This window comes from Macrobrachium nipponense, chromosome 39, assembly GCF_015104395.2.
Source record: "Macrobrachium nipponense isolate FS-2020 chromosome 39, ASM1510439v2, whole genome shotgun sequence".
Classification (NCBI taxonomy): domain Eukaryota; kingdom Metazoa; phylum Arthropoda; class Malacostraca; order Decapoda; family Palaemonidae; genus Macrobrachium; species Macrobrachium nipponense.
This window is the reverse complement of record NC_061099.1, coordinates 4,145,099-4,155,098: the sequence shown is the minus strand read 5'-3', so window position 1 is coordinate 4,155,098 and position 10,000 is coordinate 4,145,099.

Sequence of the window (10,000 nt, the reverse complement as noted above, 5' to 3'; positions counted from 1 at the left end):
CGCTCAAGTGCGGACAGAGGTGTTCTTGGATAATTGAATTATTTTTTGAGACAGAATAGTTATTCTTTTCTTAAGTGGATATAGGAATCCAGTGGATATTCTCTCTCTCTCTCTCTCTCTCTCTCTCTCTCTCTCTCTCTCTCTCTCTCTCTCTCACTCTTATAGAATCACGTCTTCATTGATGTCCCGGGTCATTAACCTTGTAGTAAAAGTCTTGTGCCGTTACTCCCCTACACTAATAATAGTTTAATAATTTTTTATATTTTATTTTTTCTTTTCTAGTAACTGATCTCTTCGTTCTGTATTTCCTATTACCTTCTGATACTTCTTTTAAATTAACACCGTATTCTTTAGTAGTTTGAATTTCAAGTCATTAATGGCTTCTGTGGGCTATTCATGTGAATAGGGTTCATGTTCTGAATGATAATAAGAATTATTGTTAGTATTATTATTATTCATGGTAATCGCACCAGCCATAGAGTTATTCACAATTGTAGCAATATCAATATTCCTATATATCAATAGCAAAGTTAAAGTTGCGTCCACACTCCAGTAAAACATGTCCTAATCACGTCGGAAACTTATCACATACACGTCATGCACACATTAGAAACTTGTCGCATTCATGTCAGAAACACGTCGGAAACTAGTCGCATACATGCCATAAACACGTCAGAAACTTGTTGCGCACATATCACAAACAGAAAGCAAGTCGGCGACCGTGAGTGGAGAACGATTCCCTGGCAAATGTTTGGGTAATCGCGTGCAGCACTGATTTAAAACACCATTGAGTTGTTGACTTGTATTCAACTTGTCTGTGATGTGTGTGCGGCAAGTTGTAGACGGGTTTTGATGCCATTTTGCTGCAGTGTGGGCGTGTCCTAAGGCTTATGAGTCAGTATAAGTCTAATCTTGAATGACAATCAGTTAGGAAACTAAAACATTTACCAATTTTCCTCTCCTAGTAATTCTTGCATGTTGGCCTTTTTATATTTTTAAGAGTTTGTGGAGATATATTGTCATACTTTACCTACATATCTTTTGTGTAAATATTAATGTTGCTTTTGCATTTTATATCTATCTTCCTAGTTTTGTTATTTGTATGTTTGCCTTGTGCTCTTGTATGTTGTATGTATTTTAGAATCCTCATTGCAGCGTGTTTAGCCTTATAAACATTTGTATGTTGTGTAAAAAAAAAAAATTGTGTTATCCTCTGTTTATGTAAATTACAATCTGCTTAGCCCTGTGTATGTTCTGTGTTTAAGATAATTGTGTTCTATGTTTTTTTTTGTAATTTGTTTGTAGTGTAAATATTAATTGTACTCTCTTATGTTTTATTCATTTACAATCAATTCTCATAGTTCCACTGCTATTTTGTCGAGTGGTTAACGTGCTCGCCTACCGATTCGGTAGACGCGAGTTCGATTCCCCGCTCTGCCAACGTGGAATCAGAGGACTGTATTTCTGGTGATCAGAAATTCATTTCTCGATATAGTGTGGTTCGGATCCCACAAAAAGCTGTAGGTCCGTTGCTAGGTAACCAATTGGTTGGTAGCCACGTCACAAACATCTAATCCTTCGGGCCAGCCCTAGGAGAGCTGTTAATCAGCTTAGTGGTCTGGTAAAACTAAGATATACTTAACAATCTTCATATCTCTGTGTGTAGCCTTATACATTTCTGTGTAAATATTAATTGAGTTCTCATTATGATTTTGTAATTTACAAACAGCACATCTATGTGTTTACCTTTATATATATTCGTATGTAAATAATTTTACAATCCGCGAAGCACTGTTTGCACAGAACGTACAAACGTAAGAGTATATGTACATTTGTACCTTGTATGTAAATAATAATTATGTTTTCTTATGTTTTTGTAATTTATCGTCTGCTTAGCTCTATTTAAGACACCTCTTGGGGCATTTTTTTGTAGGTCAGAGTTCTGGGCAATGGGTCCGATTTTTGCTCGATAACAAAATGTGGGATTATCCCAAAACCGCCTCTCAAATATTGGGAGGCAATGCTCTCTAAATAAATTTTATTTCTTTTTATTACACAATTGTTTCATTTGATGGAGGGGTGTCAAGTTTCAGGTTTATATTTTAGACTTTCACTTTCGCCTTTGGTGAAATTGATCTGAGATTTCACTCCGAATCTTATATTGTTTTTAATGATAATAAGATTTTATTTAAGATTTATCGATAGGAAATGCTGTATAAATGAATTATATATAATTTATTACCAATATTTCTTCATTTTTATATTTCGTCATTGGTGAAATTGATCTGAAATTGCACTTCAGATCTCGTTTTGTTTTTAATGACACTAGGATTTTATTTAAAATATTGACGGGAAATACTCTGTAAATTAATTATATACCTTTTTATTGGAAATATTTTCCCTTTGATATCTTTCAAGATTTAGGGTTTCGTTTTTGGATTTCGTCTTTGGTGAAATTGGTCTAAGTTGTTAAAGAAATTTACGATTTTAAGTGAATTATTGATGTGATGCAAAACCTGAACTGGTTTCCGATATTCACAAAGAAAGGGAATTTTGAATTTGATTTTGAATAGAAAGGTGATGATCATAATGAAACCATTATTACCATAATTATAGAAAGACGATGATGATAATGTAATCGTTATTACCATAAATATAGAAAGACGATGATCGTAATGAAACCATTATTACCATAATTATAGAAAGACGATGATCATAATGAAACCATTATTATATACCATAATTATCTCAAGCCTTTTGAATGTACCAGTGTAAAATTACTGATGTTATTAGTTATACTACTGGGTTTTAGAACTCAAACGACCGTCTCACGGCGCATGCGTAGTACTCAACACCCTTTGTGTAATGAGGAATGCACTGGAGGTTTTTTGTATCTCTCTCTCTCTCTCTCTCTCTCTCTCTCTCTCTCTCTCTCTCTCTCTCTCTCTCAATTGGGAAATTCCAACTTGCACAGCTGTCAAAAGCGATTGCATGCGAGAGCGGGAAACGAATTCGTTTCGTTAGCAGTTTGCTTGTTTGGGAAACCACTGGATTAAGAAAAGGCTCGAGAGTTGTTTGTTTGTTGTACTATAATCAAGCCCTTGCTTAGATAAGTATGTATAAGAGCCCTTGCTTTGATGTCAATACGCCCATTTGTGTTGTGACTGGCTGCCTAGCGTTAATCTATTGAAAGTGTCTGACAGGGTTTTCGATTATGCGTAATACATGTGCATTTGATATATATATATATATATATGATATATATATATATATATATATATATATATATATCTATATATATATATATATATATATGCATTTATAACTGAATCACGAAAGTTTGGAACGTGATAAATCCATAAATAAATGTATAAGCCAATTTTTTCCTTCGTGGGCTTATACCTTTATATATATATATATATATATATATATATATATATATATATATATGTGTGTGTGTGTGTGTGTGTGTGTGTGTGTGTGTGTGTGTATATGTTTTCAAATTAATGTAGATTGGGAGACATTTCAAAATGCACAGTTTTTCCACTGGTTTTTTTAATATTTTTTATATTGGCTACCCTTCGCTATACGCTCACTCAAACACACCCCATTATATATATATATATATATATATATATATATAGATATATATATATATATATATATACATATATACATATGTAGGTTGGCCCTACTTAGCTTTTGGTAATATTGTTCTCACGTTTGGGATGCCTCGTTGTTAATCTCTTAGTTTTCAGTCTGTTTGAAATTTCGATATATGTTATGAGAAGAATCCGCAGGTCAAATTTTTGATACCCTTACATAAGTACATTACGAGAATTCTTGCACCCTTAAAAACATACAGTATAAGCATTTTGCAAGTGCTGTTCAGAAACTTGGTTGGATAGACTTGGTAAACTAATAATCTCAAAGAAACTTTACCTCCCGCACTTAGGATACTTTTTTGAGAGAATAATATTTCAGACTATTATAGTTTTTACGCTATGGAGAAGGAAGAATAGTACTATTTGAGAGATCTCTAGACTATCATAGGTCTAACGTCATGGAAAAGGAAGAATACTCTTTTAGAGAATACTCTATCATAGTCCTCACGTTATGGAGAAGGAATTCGTTTCAAAGATCATTGTTGTGAGAACGTAGTGATAATATTTTTTTTAGAGAAGAAGAAGAAGAAGAAGAAGAAAAGAAAATTTGTAGCCTCCCAGCCTGCAAGGTCATGTTGGTAAACACATGGGGAAGAAGGATCACTAAGTGTTAGGATGATTTTGGGTACGAGATGGGGGTGAAAGGGGGGGGGGTGTTGAGGAATAAGGAGGGTTTGAGGTAAGAGGGGTGAGGGAAAAGGGGGAAGTTGAGGGGAATGGGATTGAGCGCGTAGAGATTGTACAATAACGTGAGTTACTGCGTCATCAAGGGACATTAGACACATTAGTCTGTATCCAGGGATGTCAAGTTGAAGGTTTTAGATTAAATGAGTTAAAAGGTCAAGGAATTGTGCACTCTTAATTCAGCGTGAAATAGAATTTGTAATTTCGTTATGTCTTACGAGACGGTCTTACGACGCCCTTGAGCGACGAAAGTTCTTTATTTAAATCTAAGATTCCATCAGTCTTCTCGGTAATTCCCAAAAATTTAGGAATAATTCTCACTGCATTGAATATTGTAGACTAAGACTCCCTCAGTCTTCCCGGTAATTCCAGATAATTTAGGAATAATTCTTGAAATTGTAAGACCTTACCACTTGTCAGACTGGCTAGCCTGTAAGTACTGTCTGAATAGATTTCATCAAAGCTGGTGTATCAGATCTACACGAGTTTTTGAAATCCCTTAAAAGCTCCACGTTTTATAGTTAACCAAGGGCCTCCCGACTTGTTAGCAAACAAATCTCATTACATTTAATGTCGTAGACATGTGAACAACAGCTTGGCTGTGGAAGAACATATCACTTGCCAGCCTTGGTTCTTCCTGTTATGGCTGTGTTCTTTAAACAGATTTCATCTAAGCAGGTGTATTATGAGCTTTTAAAAACCTTGAAGTGCTCCTTTTTGCAGAGTTAACCAAGGACCTTCCAACCTGTTTGTAAATAAGTCTCACTACATTTAAAATTGTAGACAGGTGAACAAAATCTTGGCTCAGGAAGACCATACCGCCAACCAGACTTTCTTCCCTGAAAGTAGCATCAGTGTTCTGTAAAACAGATTTCATCTAAGCAGGTTAATCAGAGCAACGAGAGTTTTCAAGTCCTTGAAATGCTCCTTTTTGCACAGCTAACCAAGGTCCTTCCAACCTGTTAGCATCACGTAGTACCAAGCTTGGCTCCCGTCATTCATTTGCAATGTCTGCGTTATTTATTTCCAGTGATTCGAAGGTCTGCTTGGCTGGAGGCAGCTTCAGAGCAAAAGACAGGATTATGAAATTGTCTCCATAAATTGTCTCGAGATAGTACAGGGGTTTTTCCCCTTTGTCAAACACTTTGATCCATTTAGGGACGTGGCTGAAAATTGTATATAAGAAAAACTGGCGGCACTGGTCGATATAACAATATATTTGACCTCGTTGTCTGTTATACTAAGAATTACGTATCTGTTGAGAGAGTACGGTGTAGGAGGATGATAATGCAAGGGGAAATTTAACTCGGAGATTTGGGCACGTTTCATGAAGCCAATACACCATATAAATACCACTGAATTTCTTTACATCATTGAAAAACTTTAAATACACTTCCTAGGAGTCTGAGGAGTTTGAAACCCATAGGCGAGTTATGTTCATTAAAATGCTTTGTCATGAAACTTGCTTGACTATCACTGCTGTAAAAAAAAAAAACAGCTCTGAAGGTTAAGAATTTCTTCCTCTTAAAAGTAGTTGCCTCCATTATGCAAATCGGTTATTATGAAGGTAGTTATTAATTCTCTCTCTCTCTCTCTCTCTCTCTCTCTCTCTCTCTCTCTCTCTCTCTCTCTCTCTCTCTCTCTCTCTCTCTGTAATGGCGTTTTTGTTGATACTGACAATTCGCTACAAGCATCATTTTATGTTAGCATGGAACGGTATGGGACTTACGCTGGTGGTAAAACAAGTAACTATAGTGAGAATTACTCGTAAAAGCTCTATATTCTATTTATTATTCGAAACTACTGTATTTTCGGAGGCCATTATGATTTGTCGCACAAAGTTTACATTGCCTTTTCATATCCTAAACCGCGTTGTGTTCTAGGTGACAGATATATTTGTAAACGAAAAGATAGCAAGTATGGATCACGCTTTCCATCCCTCAGTTAAATTACGTCATGCTTTTTTTGATAATTCACACATACTAGATTAAGTCTTGCTTGCAACATCATTTTGTTGGAACATTTATCAGTTGTATATGAATGTCATAACAACTGGAATGCTTAGCGTGTGTGGGCTTGCAGTTGAACAGGAGTTGCATAGCACGTAATTACGAAAATATGCGCATGTTTATATAAATATATATATAGGTATATATAGGTATATATACTATATATATATATATATATATATATATATATATATATATATATATATATATATATATGACTGGTAAAAATGTTCTGTTACAACAGAATTCCATCTAATAAAAGGAGCCCATAAAAAACGCCAAAATATAGAGAGAAAATACTATATTTCAGAGACTGAAATATCGTGTTTTCTCTCTATAATTTGGCGTTTTTTATGGGCTCCTTTTATCTATATATATATATATATATATATATATATATATATATATATATATATATATATATAGTGTGTGTGTGATATATATATATATATATATATATATATATATATATATATATATATATATATATATATATATATATATATATATATATATATATATATATATATATATATATATACACACACACACACTATATATATATATATATTTAATGACAGCGGGCAGACAGCTACACATTCCAACAGGGGTTCCAGCAAGACAACAGCTTACACTGATTAGTTTCATTAAGAGACGTTTCGTGCCCCAAAACATTGGCACATCATCAGTCTGGAATAAAAAAAATTTTAGTCTTTTTAAAAAAACAAACAGTAAAATAAAGTAAAGGTACAATCCAAAAATATGAATTATTGAAAGAGCTTAGAAGTATTAAAAGACTACCTATCAGTTCAGAGAACAAGAGCAGAATGACTAGAAACGTGAGGACCCGACCAAACTACACTTCAGGCCAACGAAAGGGGAGTGGCAGAGACGTAATTGTTTTAAACAATTACGTCTCTGCCACTCCCCTTTCGTTTGGCCTGAAGTGTAGTTTGGTCGGTCCTCACGTTTCTAGTCATTCTGCTCTTGTTCTCTGAACTGATAGGTAGTCTTTTAATACTTCTAAGCTTCTTTCAATAATTCATATTTTTTGGATTGTATCCTTTTACTTTATTTTACTGTTTTTTTAAAAAGAATAAAATTTTTATATTCCCAGACTGATGATGTGCCAATGTTTTGGGGCACGAAAACGTCTCTAATAAACTAATCATGTAAGCTGTTGTCTTGCTGGAACCCCTGTTGGAATATATATATTTTATATATATATATATATATATATATATATATATATATATATATATATAAGATAAAAGGAGCCCATAAAAACGCCAAATTATAGAGAGAAAACACGATATTTCAGTCTCTGAAATATAGTATTTTCTCTCTATATTTTTGGCGTTTTTATGGGCTCCTTTTATTAGATGGAATTCTGTTGTAACAGAACATTTTTACCAGTCATATATATATATATATATATATATATATATATATATATATATATATATATATATAATTTTTATAAAAAGGACAAAATTTTATTCCCCGAAAAACCTGTCAAACGTAGATACCTAACGGTCTACTTACATCATAATTAAAATATTCAGTTCGGTCCCTGCCAGCGGTGATGGTAATCTTTTTCGTAAGCCACACCCTTTCCAAAGCAAGCCAGGAAATTACGTGGGTCTTCCCGAATGACGACGACGCGTATAGTCATGAGTTGTCTGTGTTAGATAAGAGTGGCGCAATTGCAGATTTTTAATATTTTGTTAGGGAAAGAGCACCGAGATGGGGAAATTGGGGCTTACGTTGTGTCAACAAGTGGGATAGATTGTTCAGGTGATTATGCTCTGAGGTGACGTTAGTCTGTGGGTTGGTCTAGGTTCTTGGGGCGTGAGTCGTAACTATGCGAAATACGTCTACAAATGCTGGAGTAAAGTAAGATTAATAGTTGGAATTGGAATAACAGTATCATAGAATAACAAAATAAAGCAAATAACATCATTAATCTCATAGATAACATAAATAAACACGTTTCCCACTGCTTGATATCAGAAGCGCCCTAGACTCGTGTAGCTATCATAATATGGTATTGCGTCATCTTTTCGAATTTGTTCTCTGCTCTTATTTGTAATTGTTGCTTTATAAATCACGCAGAAGACGAAAAAAAAAAACCTTAGCATCGACATAATTAATTTCCTGCAATATTTTTATAAAAAGGACAAAATATATAAGGTTACCTAGCTGTCATTCTTCGCTCATCTGCGCCTGCGCAATCTCGCAGCTAGGGTGATGATGCAATCACCGGCATCGACGTTGTTGAATCACATGACTCGGAATTTTCTTTCTCTCTCTCTCTCTCTCTCTCTCTCTGATGACATAAATGATTTTCGTTTTGTGGTTTCCAAGGCATCTCAGGAGCCATATTTAAATGTCCTAGACGGGGAGTTAACGCCATAACTTATTATTAAACCTTATGCTGTCGTTCGTCATATTGCATGTCTTTGTATAGTTTGCATGATTTAATTGATTACTTTATCATGTATTTTAATATTTAAAAGGTATGTATTCCTATAAGTATGTGTATGTATATATATATATATATATATTATATATATATATATATATATATTATATATATATATATTATATATATATATATATATACGTATATGTATATGTATATACTATATATATATATATAATATATATATATATATATATATATATATATATATATATTTCTATTTGTAAAGTCTATAATTATAATTTAAATATGTTATTATTTATCACGTTTATTATATATTTTTATCCAATTTTCGAAAAAGTTTTCTATGCTTACTTGATAATGCAGAAAAGGAAATTCAAATGTCTCCATAAAATCGATCCATTTTCGTTATATTCATCATCTCTTGGGCAGACGACGCTCATTGGGCCATAGTTTGCATTGAAATGTCAGTTTAAAGTTCGAAATATATTCCAAGTTTTCCACTGAATTCCGTTTCCTTAAAAAGTTTTTTCCAGTAGGTTTGTATTTACACTTCCAGATCGTCATACTTCAGTCTGAAATTTTATTGAATGTTAGTTTTTCATTTATTATTTTACATCGGTTAAACAGGTTGGGGATTAGGCTGATGTAGACAGTATGGAATTATAAGATTGTCTCTATTAAGGACGACCGTTTTATCAACCGGAGGACGATGTTTTGTTACCGTCAGCATTCAGTGATGGCTTCCAGGAGTTTAGATGGTTTCCAAGTGTCCAGATAGTTTCCAGGAGTCTAGACGATTTCCAGGTGTCTACGTGATTCGCAGAAGACTAGCTGGCTTCCAGGTGATTAGAAGTTTTCCAGAAGTCTAAATTGCATCCAGGTGTGTAGAAGGCTTCCAGGAGTCTAGGTGGCTCATAGGTGTCTAGATGGCTTCCAGGAGTATACGTAGTTGGCTTTCAGGAGTCCGGATGGCCTCCAGGAGCATAGTGCATAGGGTGGCTTCCAGGTGTCTAGATGGTTTCCCGGAGTTTAAATTGCCTGTAGATGACTAAGTGGTCTCCAAATGTCTAGTTGGGTTCTAGATGTCTTGGTGGTTTCCAGAATTCTAGATGCTTTCCAGGTGTCTATAAATACTGTTCTACTGTAGACCCTTTTGGCAGTTGTTCAAATGGTCATCAAATTTACAGTGCATA